Source organism: Rhamphochromis sp. 'chilingali', assembly GCF_963969265.1.
Source record: "Rhamphochromis sp. 'chilingali' genome assembly, chromosome: 6".
Lineage (NCBI taxonomy): Eukaryota > Metazoa > Chordata > Actinopteri > Cichliformes > Cichlidae > Rhamphochromis > Rhamphochromis sp. 'chilingali'.
This window is the reverse complement of record NC_137933.1, coordinates 34,844,029-34,858,903: the sequence shown is the minus strand read 5'-3', so window position 1 is coordinate 34,858,903 and position 14,875 is coordinate 34,844,029. Positions and strand designations below refer to the sequence as shown.

At 38.0% G+C, this 14,875-nt stretch overlaps 1 long non-coding RNA gene across 1 annotated transcript; it reads right to left on the bottom strand.

Annotated features, from left to right (window-relative positions):
- Window positions 1–1,424: 1,424 nt before the first annotated feature.
- LOC308398258 lies at window positions 1,425–4,026 on the bottom strand. Its single transcript, XR_013971908.1, has 4 exons — window positions 3,953–4,026; window positions 3,409–3,487; window positions 2,935–3,030; window positions 1,425–2,169 (listed from the first exon to the last, which is right to left on the bottom strand). It is a non-coding gene; the product is annotated as an uncharacterized lncRNA (long non-coding RNA).
- Between the last annotated feature and the right edge of the window lie 10,849 nt (window positions 4,027–14,875).

The following is a 14,875-nucleotide window of genomic DNA, read 5'->3' as shown; positions in this document are numbered from 1 at the left end:
ATGAATTATTTTTGATATATTTTCTATAAGTATTGACTGACAGCTCATAAGAAGACCTGCACCGTCCTGTGTAGATGTGTATTGTGAGTGCTTGACAGTTTATGTAGAGTTTTTATCATAGTTGGACTTCAGCTTTGTCAATTTTTTAACCCAGTACACCTGAACCCATAAACCATTCTGACCCACCCACAGGACCTGCAATTTATGGCATTACTAAAAAATATCTCCTCAAATTGAGTAGCTTGTTGTAAACCTTTCTGCTTTTAGAAATGTTGTTTGGACTTTCACTCATCACTAAGGATTCATTAATCTGTGGACACTGAATAATAGGTGCACTTTTGACACTTTTGACAATTGTGCACACTAACAAAAAAACCCCATAATAATTATATATTATGCTATCCTGTACCTACAAGAGGGCCCAAGAGGTCCTGACATTGTCATGTAACCTAAATCAAAATCTGTTAGTTATTGTTAAATTGCATATATTACATATACATATAGATATATGCAGCACTGAATTGAAAATCACTGGTTTTTCTGCTATGACAACTTTGTGTTTGTTATAAATTGACCTCCACAATTGCAGCTTTCTGTTTCAATCCCAAAATAAATGCTGCCTGCCATCATCAGCAACTGAGGTATGTTTCTGATCACCATTTCCATCAGTATTTTCAATAATAAATGCAATAATAGCCTAACTGTAATCTGATGTCAGTGTCACAAATTATGGGTTGCTTCTCTGATAACTGAGATGACATAGCTATTGGCTCAGACAATGCCATAGTAAATACAGTGGGGCAAAAAAGTATTTAGTCAGCCACCGATTGTGCAAGTTCCCCCACCTAAAATGATGACAGAGGTCAGTAATTTGCACCAGAGGTACACTTCAACTGTGAGAGACAGAATGTGAAAAATAAATCCATGAATCCACATGGTAGGATTTGTAAAGAATTTATTCGTAAATTAGGGTGGAAAATAAGTATTTGGTCAATAACAAAAATACAACTCAATACTTTGTAACATAACCTTTGTTGGCAATAACAGAGGTCAAACGTTTACTATAGGTCTTTACCACACTGTAAACCTGAACAAGTTGACTGAACTTAAAACTTTTGTGGAAACTGATTACCTCAAAAGATTTAAGTACAAAAACTCATATCTTCTAAGTATGGGGTACTCAAAATTTGTATTTATTGTTAACCTAAAAATTTTAAATTATATTTTATATTTTATTAATTGAGCTTTACTCAAAGACTGTATACTTTAATTTCAATATTTTTGTGTTTCTTGTAGTTTATTATTTTGATGCAACACAATGCAATTATATTACAACCTAAACTCAAATTATCTGATTATTAATTAAAAGATATTTATGTTGTGAGTGTAGACTACTAAAAAAAAAAAAAAGTACGGAAATTCAGTTACTTTACATTTTGTTTATTTAACATTTTTTCATGAAAATTTAAAAACATCACAAATGTTTTTATAAAACAACTAACATGGACATCGGCACCATAAAGTGAGCATTATAAATTCTGTGTAGAACATTTATCTTTTTATAAACTCACAAAGGACGACATCAGTCCTAATTGCATCTTTCTCAAAATACACAAAAATGCAAAACAAAAAGTCAAATACTAATCACTTTTTTTTAAATAGAAATGAAAAACAATTTTTTAAAATGGGTACAAAGACGATCAGCTTCCAAATAACCAGATAAGGCAGTCAAGTATAGGAAAATTAGGTAAACTGATGGAGTTAAATCCACCCAAAGCCTGTAGTAAACTTAAAGTGCTTAAAGTGCTTCAAACAAAGTGCTCAGTAACAGAGTGCGTGTCCTAACAAACATTGCCTTATATTCCTTAAGAGCATGTAGGCAGGGGTTTCAGGGGTTTGCCGTCATCAAGCCCCATGAAGATATTTTGGACTAAGGCAAATGTGTGAACCAGCTTCCTGGGGTAGTCTAAATGCAGAGCATAGATCAAGCCAAACAATAAAGCAAATGCATTTGCAAATCTGGGAATATCACGCATCACCTAGTCGCCTTTCACCAAAACAGCCATGCTTGAGGAAGTAAAATGGACTGGACTGGGAAGCGCCGTCGGTAACCACTGTGAGAAGGGCAACTGGAGTGTCAATGAGGGTCGACTCATCCAATGCGTCCGCCTGGAATAGACACAGTATCAATGGTAAATGGCCTGTATTTGTATAGCGCTTTACACATTCAGTCATCCAGACATTCACACCCATTCACACACTGGTGATGGCAGCTACATTGTAGCCACAGCCACCCTGGGGCGCACTGACAGAGGCGAGGCTGCCGGACACTGGCGCCACCGGGCCCTCTGACCACCACCAGTAGGCAACGGGTGAAGTGTCTTGCCCAAGGACACAACGACCGAGACTGTCGGAGCCAGGGCTCGAACCGGCAACCTTCTGATTACAAGGCGAACTCCCAACTCTTGAGCCACGATCGCCCCAATTAAATAAGTAAGGTTGGTTTGAGAGAATGTGACAAGCATGACCTGTAATCTAGCAAAACATTCAGCAGTGTAGTGGGTTACTTTGTAACGAGTTAGGGTACTCTATTTTTTTTTGAAAAATGTACATTAATGTGTTAGCTTCTTGCATTACATAATTTGTATTTTTATTATTTTTCTAAAAAAAAAAAAGTAATTTTTTATTTCATGACTTTATCTCAAAAAGAAACTAAATCTTGACTTCAGCCTGGTTTTTGGGCCACCTGCAGCATAGCCATAGTGCTGTGATACGCCTGTGCCCTGCTCCTGACCTGTGTGTGTGTGGGTTTTCTACAGAGAGGGTATTTTGTTTGTACAATTTGGTAGCTGCTAGGGTATTAAATTGTATTTAAAAAAATCCATAGCATTTTATCTTACTGGCAGAATTTAAGTAATGCAAAAATACACTTACATTACATGTCTAAAAGAATTCTGGGTCCTCCTCCCGCAGGTATACAGGAAGGGCACGAAGTACTGCAGTGCGTTTCACGTTGATATCAGGCGCCTCCTAAAAAGGGAAAAGAAAAGTTCATTTAACGCAAAGTTTTCAGGTGTCATTCTTTGGGGAGAATACATGTTTATGAAACTGCATGACATCAGACTCTACTAAATTTTGGAGACTTTTCTTTTAAGATACAACCTTTCTGTCTCTTGTGACAGAGAGTATGTTTCTTAATCATTTGACAAAAACCCTACACAGTATTTTAAAATAGTGTTCTCCAGATCAGAGCTGTGATTTATATAGAACATGGGGTTCAAAGCAAGGAAAAATTGTGTGTTTATCAGTGAAACTTTTAATTTGTGTTAATTTTATCATTATCAATATATGAAATCTTCACCTTAAGGGACTTAATGAATGGTTTCTTCAATAGATCTTTCAACTCACCTGTGTTTACTGTCTCCACCTGAAATTAATTGCAGTCTGAATTTTTTTTTCTTCTGTCTTTTTGTCTTTGGCCTTCAGCCTTGGAAGAAAAAATAAAAATATTGAAAACCTTATCAGCACACTAAATATACAACACCTTGCTATATTTCAATTGTTTTAGATAGAAGTTGCCACTGCTAGCTAAGTCACTTTTGAATGATGCTAATGAGAAGAAAAAAAAAACAAAACCTGCCGAACAATGAGGCTGCTGTTGTAAAAACGCCAACTTTCTTGCGTTGGCAAGGGGTCGTTAAAATATCACTAAGACCCTTTCTTTATGTGTGATTCTTCGTAAAACTGTGTTTTAATCGGTTAAAACTGTAAAACTGACGACATAATCTATGTTTGAAAAAGAGCGCGAACAACCGCGAACAACTATTCACCACCTGGGTCTGTGCTTTTTAACACAACAGCGCATTCGAAAACAAGTTATTGGCTGCAACATATTAATATACTTGCTTTTTTACGGAAAAAATAAACATAACGAAGGTTCCGTTTTACTTACAAGTTTCTCCAAATGTGTTCTCCAGTCGCTCGAGAAGGGCAGCCATATTGAACAGAATTTTCTGTCAACGTCGTTCAGGTTAGAGAGAAGAGAGAAGACGTCATGACGTCATGACGTCCACATGCGGAGCTCGGAAAAAAACATTTACTCAAAAATCATAATTAAGAAAGCAGTATTTACTCTTAACTTCTAAGCCATGTACAATTATAACTGTTTGAATCGTTAACCGAACAGAAAAGTTTTAAGTTGTTTCAACTTTGTGAGGAATTTTAATTGTTATATCCACAAACTTTATAAGTCAGGTAGACTGTTGGGGTTTACAGTGCAGGTTTGCACACACAGTAGCTGGTATTTTGGCCCATTCCTCCATGCAGATCTTCTCGAGAGCAGTGATGTTTTGGGGCTGTCGCCGAGCAACACGGACTTTCAACTCCCGCCACAGATTTTCTATGGGGTTGAGGTCTGGAGACTGGCTAGGCCACTCCAGGACTTTCAAATGCTTCTTACGGAGCCACTCCTTTGTTGCCTGGGTGGTGTGTTTTGGATCATTGTCATGTTGGAAGACCCAGCCTCGTTTCATCTTCAAAGTTCTCACTGATGGAAGGAGGTTTTGGCTCAAAATCTCACGATACATGGCCCCATTTATTCTGTCCTTAACACGGATCAGTCGTCCTGTCCCCTTGGCAGAAAAACAGCCCCATAGCATGATGTTTCCACCCCCATGCTTCACAGTAGGTATGGTGTTCTTGGGATGCAACTCAGTATTCTTCTTCCTCCAAACACGACGAGTTGAGTTCATACCAAAAAGTTCTACTTTGGTTTCATCTGACCACATGGCATTCTCCCAATCCTCTGCTGCATCATCCATGTGCTCTCTGGCAAACTTCAGACGGGCCTGGACATGCACTGGCTTCAGCAGCGGAACACGTCTGGCACTGCGGGATTTGATTCCCTGCCGTTGTAGTGTGTTACTGATGGTGACCTTTGTTACTTTGGTCCCAGCTCTCTGCAGGTCATTCACCAGGTCCCCCCGTGTGGTTCTGGGATCTTTGCTCACCGTTCTCATGATCATTTTGACCCCACGGGATGAGATCTTGCGTGGAGCCCCAGATCGAGGGAGATTATCAGTGGGTTGTATGTCTTCCATTTTCTGATGATTGCTCCCACAGTTGATTTTTTCACACCAAGCTGCTTGCCTATTGTAGATTCACTCTTCCCAGTCTGGTGCAGGTCTACAATACTTTTCCTGGTGTCCTTCGAAAGCTCTTTGGTCTTGGCCATGGCGGAGTTTGGAGTCTGACTGTTTGAGGCTGTGGATAGGTGTCTTTTATACAGATGATGAGTTCAAACAGGTGCCATTCATACAGGTAACGAGTGGGGGACAGAAAAGCTTCTTACAGAAGACGTTACAGGTCTGTGAGAGCCAGAGATTTTCCTTGTTTGAGGTGACCAAATACTTATTTTCCACCCTAATTTACGAATAAATTCTTTACAAATCCTACCATGTGGATTCATGGATTTTTTTTTCACATTCTGTCTCTCACAGTTGAAGTGTACCTCTGGTGCAAATTACTGACCTCTGTCATCATTTTAAGTGGGGGAACTTGTACAATCGGTGGCTGACTAAATACTTTTTTGCCCCACTGTACTTTGTGACATACTGATGAAGAAAGAGTACAGTACAGTACAATTAGTATGGTAAGTTTGATCTCTACAGTAGATTGTATCTGACCCTGGTTATGAGATCACACACATCTGGAATCCCTCCTGATTTTGTCTCTTTTCTTCTATTATATCTCCCCCCCCCCCCCCCCCCCCCCCCCCATTTCGCCTTAGTTTACCATAAATTAGATTTATTTACTGTTATGTAAAAATGAAAACAAAAATACAAACAAAAAAGAAAAATGCAAGAAGATGAAGGGCACATTACAGTGGTATGTAATTCCATGAAATAAAAGGTCACCTCACCTCCCATTCATGTGAAAGCAGTGTCCTCCTGGTCACAAAAAAGAAAAAGAGGGAGAAAAACGGGATTAGATTTAAAAAAAATTTAAACGCAATCAGGTAACCTTGTATTGTTTCTTCTCAAAATTTGATAACAACAAATAAGATCAACTTTATTCTGTTGGCCTTCACAACCTATTTGGGCATCTTCTAGTTTCTAAGCACCTTGTTTACTCACAGGCTTGTTATGTGACTTTGTTCCTGACAAAAGGGAGTGTGAAGCATAACTTTTGATTAGGTTTGTTGCCAAATGCCATGGGCAACACTGGCATTGGTATCTGGCAACAAATGTGTCGTTCATGAAACTGTGTGTTTTATGAACTACACATTGGAAAAGAAAATCACACTGTGATTAAAAATCCATTCATATACAGCTGCACAAAATTAACCTTATGCTGGACAGACACTGTGTGATTTTTTCAGTCGCGCGATTCAGCTCCTGCTCAAACTGTACGATTGACTCACAGGGGTTAGAATTTCATAGGTCACGATGCAGGGTCTCACACTATACGGCCCGATGCTCTGATGCGACCTGAGTGCTCACACTGTGCCTCCATAAAATGAAGGTTATAACAGAAATTCTGTCGCTCTCTCTCTCTGTCTTTCACTCACACAGACACACCACCACCATCAACTTTGCTAAATTGCTAATGAAAAACATTGATCAGGCAGCTGTGATTGAGCAGCAGTGTAGATCCAACTATTTTCACGGTTGTTGTGGTCGTGATAATTTTGTGAGGCCACATCGAAAAGGCTCGGATGAGCTTTCCAAAGTTCTACAAGTTGTGCCTCCATCGCTTGTGTCCAGATCACACGCTGCACTGCCGTGCTGCGCCGTCTTTTTCGCTGACATTTGTGTTTGCGCGTGCGCAGTGTGACAAACTGCGGTGACACCCTCACAAATCCTCGCGACCAAGCAATTGATGATCGGGAGCTGGTCGTGAGGTGTTAATCGCGTCTCGTTACCCCACGTATACTACACGATGCACGACGCACGATGAAGGCCAAAATCGGGCCGATCGCCAAAACGGTCGCACGCCTCAAAAATCGGCTCAAAATGGGCCAAAAATCGCACAGTGTAAGCCCAGCATTACACTATCAAGCAACCTCAGTGAGAACCAGACCATAAAATATATTCCTGATAGGTGGACATGAATTTAAAACAAGGAAAATACTAAAAAAAATCTAAATTTTAGTTGTGTTAGAAAGACTTAACCTCGTGAAACTTCAACTCGTGTTTGGAATATAATTTTAAGTTCTTTTGTTATTTTTGAGTAGCTGGACATGTATAAGTACAAAAAGTTAAACATTATCTTTAAACAGAAAGTGTTTATTTTGTTTGCTTGTTTTTTTAATTCTAGTACACTAGAGTCGTGTAATTGTCATCCACATGAAAGTGACAGTAACAGAATTAGGATATGTGGGTCAAAAGTAGTGGTTTTATAAGTATTGCCAAAAGTATTCACTTGTCTGCCTTCAACTCTTCTGAGTGTGTTTATGGGAACTTTTGACCATTCTTCCAAAAGTGCATTAGTAAGGTCAGATACTGATGTTGACTGAGAAGGCTGGCTCACAGTCTTTGCTCTGGTGGGTTGAAGTCAGGACTCTGTGCAGTCGAGTCAAGTTCTACAAAAAACTGTTTCATCCATGTCTTTATTGACCTTGCTTTGTGGAGTGGTGCGAGTCATGATGAAATGATTAGAAACCCATACTTGTCCATCGCAATGCCACACGAACATGTGTGATTTGTCACTCCAGAGAACACGTCCCCACTGCTCTAGAGTCCAGTAGCGGGGTGCACACCAGTGCATCCGGTGCTTTGCATTGTGCTTGGTGATGCAGCCATGGAAGTGATTAAAATTCAATGATTTGGATGTGTTAGGGAATACTTTTTGGAAATATAGTGTAGGTGTATTGGCATCTGAGTATACTGGTGCTCTTGCTCTTTGCGGTGTGTTTTTGGGGTGACTGATATTATTTGCTTCTCTTAATGCTCGTATTCTTAATAGTCCAAAAAGAAGTAGGTGGTATTTGTCCTCTGAACGTTTTCTAGCGTCTGTTTGCACAACTTTTTCTACTTAATGCTTTATTCACTTTTCTTCTGGAAACAGCTTTTAACCTATTTTCCATTTTACTGTGCAAATCCTTCTATTAATCTATCAGCCTTACTAACCTAACAAACCATTTATTCATCCATAGTGTATGCTCTAATACATTATATCTTACTTCTGGGAAAAAAACTAATCTGATGGAAAGACTAAGCTATGATTTCTGTGTCTCACATGAGCAGTGATGCGGTTTTATAGTTCCCCTGGCACTGAGCGGAACATTTAAAAGGCATGGCTCAAATGTGCTTAGCACACTTTATTACCCATCTGCAAACAGCTTAAGTGTCAAGCAGCACATCCTTGAGTTAGTAATGTTCACAGGCATACTGAAAGATGAGGGCAATTAGCCCTGAGGAGCATACATCGGTAGCACAGAAGCAAACAATGCAAAGCTTTTATTTAAACTAAGGGCTGGAACAAAACTTTGCAGTCCTACATTAAGAGCTGCACATAACACTGAGGCTTAATAGCGAGAGCACCTGAACTGTGATAATGGAGCTGTAATTATAACTGCACAGTGGATGGAATTTTTATACTAGTGCAAATGGTTTCTAATTACCTACTGCCACATGGTAATTGCAGCATGATTACTGGCCTAATATTTTATCCCCAATACATGTAAATGGTAAATGGTAAATGGCCTGTATTTATATAGCGCTTTACTAGTCCCTAAGGACCCCAAAGCGCTTTACATATCCAGTCATCCACCCATTCACATACACATTCACACACTGGTGATGGCAAGCTACATTGTAGCCACAGCCACCCTGGGGCGCACTGACAGAGGCGAGGCTGCCGGACACTGGCGCCACCGGGCCCTCTGACCACCACCAGTAGGCAACGGGTGAAGTGTCTTGCCCAAGGACACAACGACCGAGACTGTCCAAGCCGGGGCTCGAACCGGCAACCTTCCGATTACAAGGCAAACTCCCAACTCTTGAGCCACGATCGCCACGATGTAATTAAAGTGTTATTTGATTATAATAGTTGCAATGAAAAATAACATGATTTTAATGTATATGGCTTTGCTGAAGCAAAAGGGGAATAATTCTAATGGTATATTTTACTATCACTGTATGACTTAGAGCCACAATGACTCACTGTCATAATCATTACAGCATGGCTATCACTTGGAAGAGAACTCTATCACTGCAAAATAAATTCTTGTCAGACTGTTCAGGTCAACATAGTGTAAGGTCAGTTCAAACGGATTTTGTTGAGGACAGGTAAGTGGTACAGATATGAAAGCAAGTTTGACGGATGCTGTGGGAAATAAACACAGACAGTTATGACAGGTTGGTTACAGTACATGTGCCATAGGTGTCCTGCTGTCAATCAGCCACTCCAGTGCTGTTGCTAAGTGATTAGGGGATGTACAACCTGCCTGCAGGCAATAAAAATACCAAAGCAGTTGCAGCTGTGGGAGTGTTTGTGCAGTTAGTTATTGTTTCTAACAAGCAGCAGATGTCTGTTTTTCCTTTGCTTAATCTGAGTTTTCAGTCCAGTTTTCTCAGAATAGCTACTTTAAAGTGTCATCGTGCAGAAGATGAGTAATGCTTTACACAATCTGACTTCAGTTCAAAGTTTGAAGGTCATAAAAATGTTGTTGAGTTTCAAGTAATAATTTGCAGGATTTATGATGGTGAACTTTTAGGAAAGTTTTCCTGCATCCAAAAGGACAGTGCATCTCTCACTCCAAAGTTAAAGCAACCTGCTTTTAACATGAGTCTATCAGTATAATTTCATGTTCTCAGCACATACTTTGATGCAGTAATTTCAGTGTTTTTCAGCTGGTATTTTTAGACCTATAGTTAGATAAACTGTCTGAACTCACAAGGTTCAGTCCCAATGTCCTTCCTAATCCCCAACTACTGAACCCTCACACACTTTAATTAACATCACATGCTTGTTCAACAAAAGTACAGGGGGTGCAATGAGGGTGTGAGGGCTAGAAATGCTTTATAAGAATTGATACAATTCTTTGTAACATCACATTACCTGGGCAGAGGGGACTTTATGTGGAAAGTAAACATAAGCTTATATTTGCATCAATGTATTACATTCAGAAATATGGACAGCTTATATAGTTTGTGAGAAGGCCCTCAAGCTTTTACTGATTTCACAGTGAAACATACTACTTCAGACAGAAAGTGTATAAGTACCAAAGCATCTGGGCATCTGAGGTTCAACGTAATATTTTAGAATATATTTTATTATAAATGCGATAGATGTAGTATAATCTCAACCACTTTCTAAATCATTTCTTGACCAACTGTGTAATTTGTAGTCCATTTTTACGTAGAATATTAATTATATGACAAACTATGAACACTTAGGACATTGAGGTGGAACAATAGGCCACCAAGACCTTAATTTGTGTTGTAAATATTTTTTGGTTATCATTGTTACCACATTAGTTGGTCTATGGACTTTAATTAAGTATATCAGGAGGGTTTTTTTTTTCCTTCCCGCTGTTTTATCATAGGAGGTCATCTGATTGTTGGGAATTTCTCTCTATTTGATGCTATAAATAACATTGAAGTCTATTGAATTCAACTGAATAGAACTAAATTGAACTGAATTGAATTGAATATTTCACATATTTATATAGTCAGCATGATTCACTTTTGCACAATCTCAGTCTTGCCATGGATTGGAAGACAAAACTCAATAAACCTACTCACATGTTGCAAAACGTGCATCTCTACAACCTTTTTTCTTAAGTTTTCATGTGCATTCATATAACACAATGATATTTTCTGTACATCCAAGGGCATATCATTGCAGGAAAATGCTGATAGCTAATTTGTCATGTTCTTAGTGATGAAAACACAAGTATAGGCTGCTTTACCTCAGGCTGAAAGCCACACCTAATTAACAGACTCCAGGGAAATGGGAAATATACCTTGATACATACATATTCCAGAGCTATCAAATACGTGACTGTAATGCGAGTGAAAACCACCCGTTTGAAAAAAAAGGACTTGCAATTACAATTCTTTAAAGAGAAATTTTAAAAAATAAACCCTTTTAAAGCTGTTTTGCAGCTTGATTTAAATTCTTAGGTGTCAAAACCACACCAACAAACCCCAAAATCTGTCTGTACTTTCTTTAGTTTGAGTTATCATGCAACAACAATAATGTAATTGTTTCATTTTATTTTAAGAAACAAACTAAAGGCAGTAGATTCAAAGAAAGTTGGAAAAAAAACTAACAACACACACATTTAATAAACTAATGCATCAAATGATTTGTATTTCTTGTATGACAGCATGGAGTTTACCCTAATGTTGGAGGTATTGTACTAGACTCCACATTTATCAACATACTTAAAACGCACCAGGGGGCTAAGTACATGAGAAAATCCCCACAATTAAGCTGATGTAGAAGGGCAGTGATGGTCATTTAATTCTGCTTAAATGACCCAGAGGAATCCAAGTGCAGGCCATCATCTTGTTATGACTGCTCTCATCCTCAGTCTAAACCTGTGCCACTATATGTGTGACTGACATCTCTCTTGTATTTGCCAGTTTACACAAGGGAATTTGTTTGCATGACAGATTTGTTTTGATTTAGTAAGCTGCATCATGTGGTTAAAACAGTTCATACCATTTTTATTTATTTCTACAACTTCAGACCCGGTGAATGCTTTTTAAACGCAACACTTCCTCATACTCTCTTTTATTTGCTACAAATACTGTATGAAAATCTGGTGAGACCTAAAATCTGCTGTTTTTAACGCATGAAAAATATCTGAAAAGCTGATTACCAGTTAAGTGGAAAATGATGATCATTACAAGCAATCAAGATGGGCTTGTTTGCAATTGCAGATAAGTTAAGAAGCTGTAATTACAGCACTGGGCACAGGGGCTTTTCTGAAGAGATTACATGCAATAGAAGAGGACGATTCAAATAAGGTTTAACGCTGGAACTGTCAAGAGCCAAGTTTTCTTTTTAATTTTCTCTTATGTAATACACAGAAATCTAAAAACACCAGTCCAGTTCATAATTTGAATGTCACTAAGGCAACACATTGCTGTTGCATTTCATATTGCATATGGGCTTAGTTAAAAGGACTCATACTGGCAAAATCATATGCTTTGAACAGACACCCCCCAACCTCAATACAGTATATGGGGGGGAGGGGGGGGTGTCCAACTGACAGAGGTTTTGAAGGTTCTAAAACAATATATATGGCCGGTTGCTCAGGAAATAATCTTTTTTTTTTTTTTTGCGACAATCTAATCCTACAGGTCACAGGTCAATGTGCATGCTGCCTATTTTCAGCCTAGAATACATATCTATGTTTAATGTTTATTTTCATTATGACTTTCCTGCAAGTTAGGTTCACTCAGAGTATTTTTAAACAAATTTTGCAAGATATTCAATGCAAAGAATAAAATACTGTCTCCCTGCAGTGTGCAATATCCTTTCTACATTATCTAACGTTATTCCAACATTAACAGCTTTTCACCAAAGACACATACAACACTGGAGGAAGAAATGCTGTAAGGAGTGCAAACAAAACATTGCACTGGGACAAGATGTGGTCCTTATAGCAGACACATTCTGCAGTACATACTATACTCCATAAAATGCTATGCACAAAAAGCAGCTCTTATCCTAGCATAATTTGAATCATCTGGGGTTGTTATTAAACTAGAAATTCTTCAGATTCTGTTGTTGTTTAATAAACACCAGCACTGTTTTCATATTCACAGCAGGGCCCTTTCTCCTCCTATTTCACTGCTTACATAGCAGGATCAAAAGCTGTGGAGGGGAGATATCAAACCATGCCTGGATCTGTGTGGTGAGAGCAGTGTTCACCCTGGGGGCAGAGCAGACAACACCTTTACTTTCATCACCAGAACAGAGCTCCCTTGGAGCATAGAATGAACAATGCCTGTAAAAAAGCAAGTGGTCCTTCTTCGTAAGTGGTGCCACAAGAGTATTTGTGCCATGTTGCAACTGAATATTTTAATAGCTATGTTCTTTTCTTAACAAACGAAAAACAAACCAAAGTCCTTTACGAACATATAGCCCTGTAAGTTACAGCGGGCTGCTTTAAAGTGTTTCCAGTCCCCTCCTGGAGTGAGTCACAATACACTGTTGCACTCCTAGTGAATTATTGATGAGCCAATGCAGATTATTCAAACAGGATTTGGTGAAGTTGAAAGAAAAAGCTATATGACACATAATGTAAATTAATAGAAGTTTAAGATAAACTTTAGCTCGACTTTTGATGGGCCTGAATGACCCCACCAAAGAGTTCAGTCAAGCCTCATATATACATATATATATATATATATATATATATATATATATATATATATATATATATATATATATATATATATATATATATATATATACATATATATATATATATATATGTGTGTGTGTGTGTGTGTGTATGTATGCATGTATGGGTGTATGTGTGTGTGTGTGTGTGTGTTTTCTGCTACATCCTGGACAGATTACAAGTCTATCACAGTGTTTATCCCTAGTGTAGTGATACGAGCATTGCTACATAAGGGTGTAAAATATCATAGTTAAAAGTATTTCTAGATTATAACAAAAAGTGAAATTGAAAAAATACTTTTTCAGATTAAATCAAACTGTTTCTATTTAACATTTAAGCCCTTGTGTGATTCTTTAATATGAAATGAACCCATTCCTGTAGACACTAACTTACTATTTACAATTCCACATGTGTGCCATCTGGAATTGTCACATATATACCCCCCTGGTGCAGAGATGCTTCATATTATATGCAAATGTTAAAAAAAGCTCTTGAGATAATGTAAACAATGTCAAGATGTCACACAAAAATAAATACACATGGACTTTGTTGCTAGGTGACAAGTTAGGCAAAGCAGCTGAACATCCAACAGTTTGGACAAAACAAAAAGCAGCAACATGTAGAGCATTTTTGACAAAGAAAATTCTAATAGCTCCACTTTTTTATTTGAAGTTCTACATGTTTGCCACATTTCTATTAAAAATGTATGGTGTAGTGGCTGACAATTTATTCATAGTTAAATTTCGGTTGGGAACTAGCGTGACAAATAATATGTTTTATTTAACTACTTTCATCTGAGTTCCGCAAATCGCCAACTATGGATCCAAGTCCTTAACGTTGTTTACCGAGTCCACATTTATCCCATTTTGCTTTGTGTGGTGCATAAAATCATGTATCATATCCCTCTACTGCACACTCAACCAGACAGATGATCTAATTTCAAGTTAGCGGTCTTTGACTACCTAACTATTTGAAAGAACCCCAAGAGTAGCAGCAATCTGTACCTACATATTAAAGTTTTCAAAACAACAAAATAAAAGCTTGACATTTGACATTGGGGGTAAAATATGGTAAAATGTTCAATTTGGCATCAAGGAAATCAAAATTAAATGATGTTGGAAAGAAAAAATAATAACTTAAATTGCTTTGATATCTCTGTCAGTCATTACTGTCATTTTTTTTCCAGTTCCTGTCATTTACAAATTTTCCACAAACAAGCAGGTGTTACATCTTTAGAGACACCAGATAACATTAACAAACGCATATTTAATCCTAACGTGCCATATGCTAGAAAAATGCAGCTAACTTCAAACCGCTTAACATGGAGGTCTGCAGGGATTCATGGATGCATCATCCTGACGGTGTTGTTCTCTCATAGTAAAAGTAGCATAAATAAATACATATACAACTAGTTGCTTGACATAATGTTATTAAAACATAATTAAACAAAGCATTTTCATAAAATCCAAGAATAATTGAGAATGTAGACACTTGTTTGTGTGCTAATAA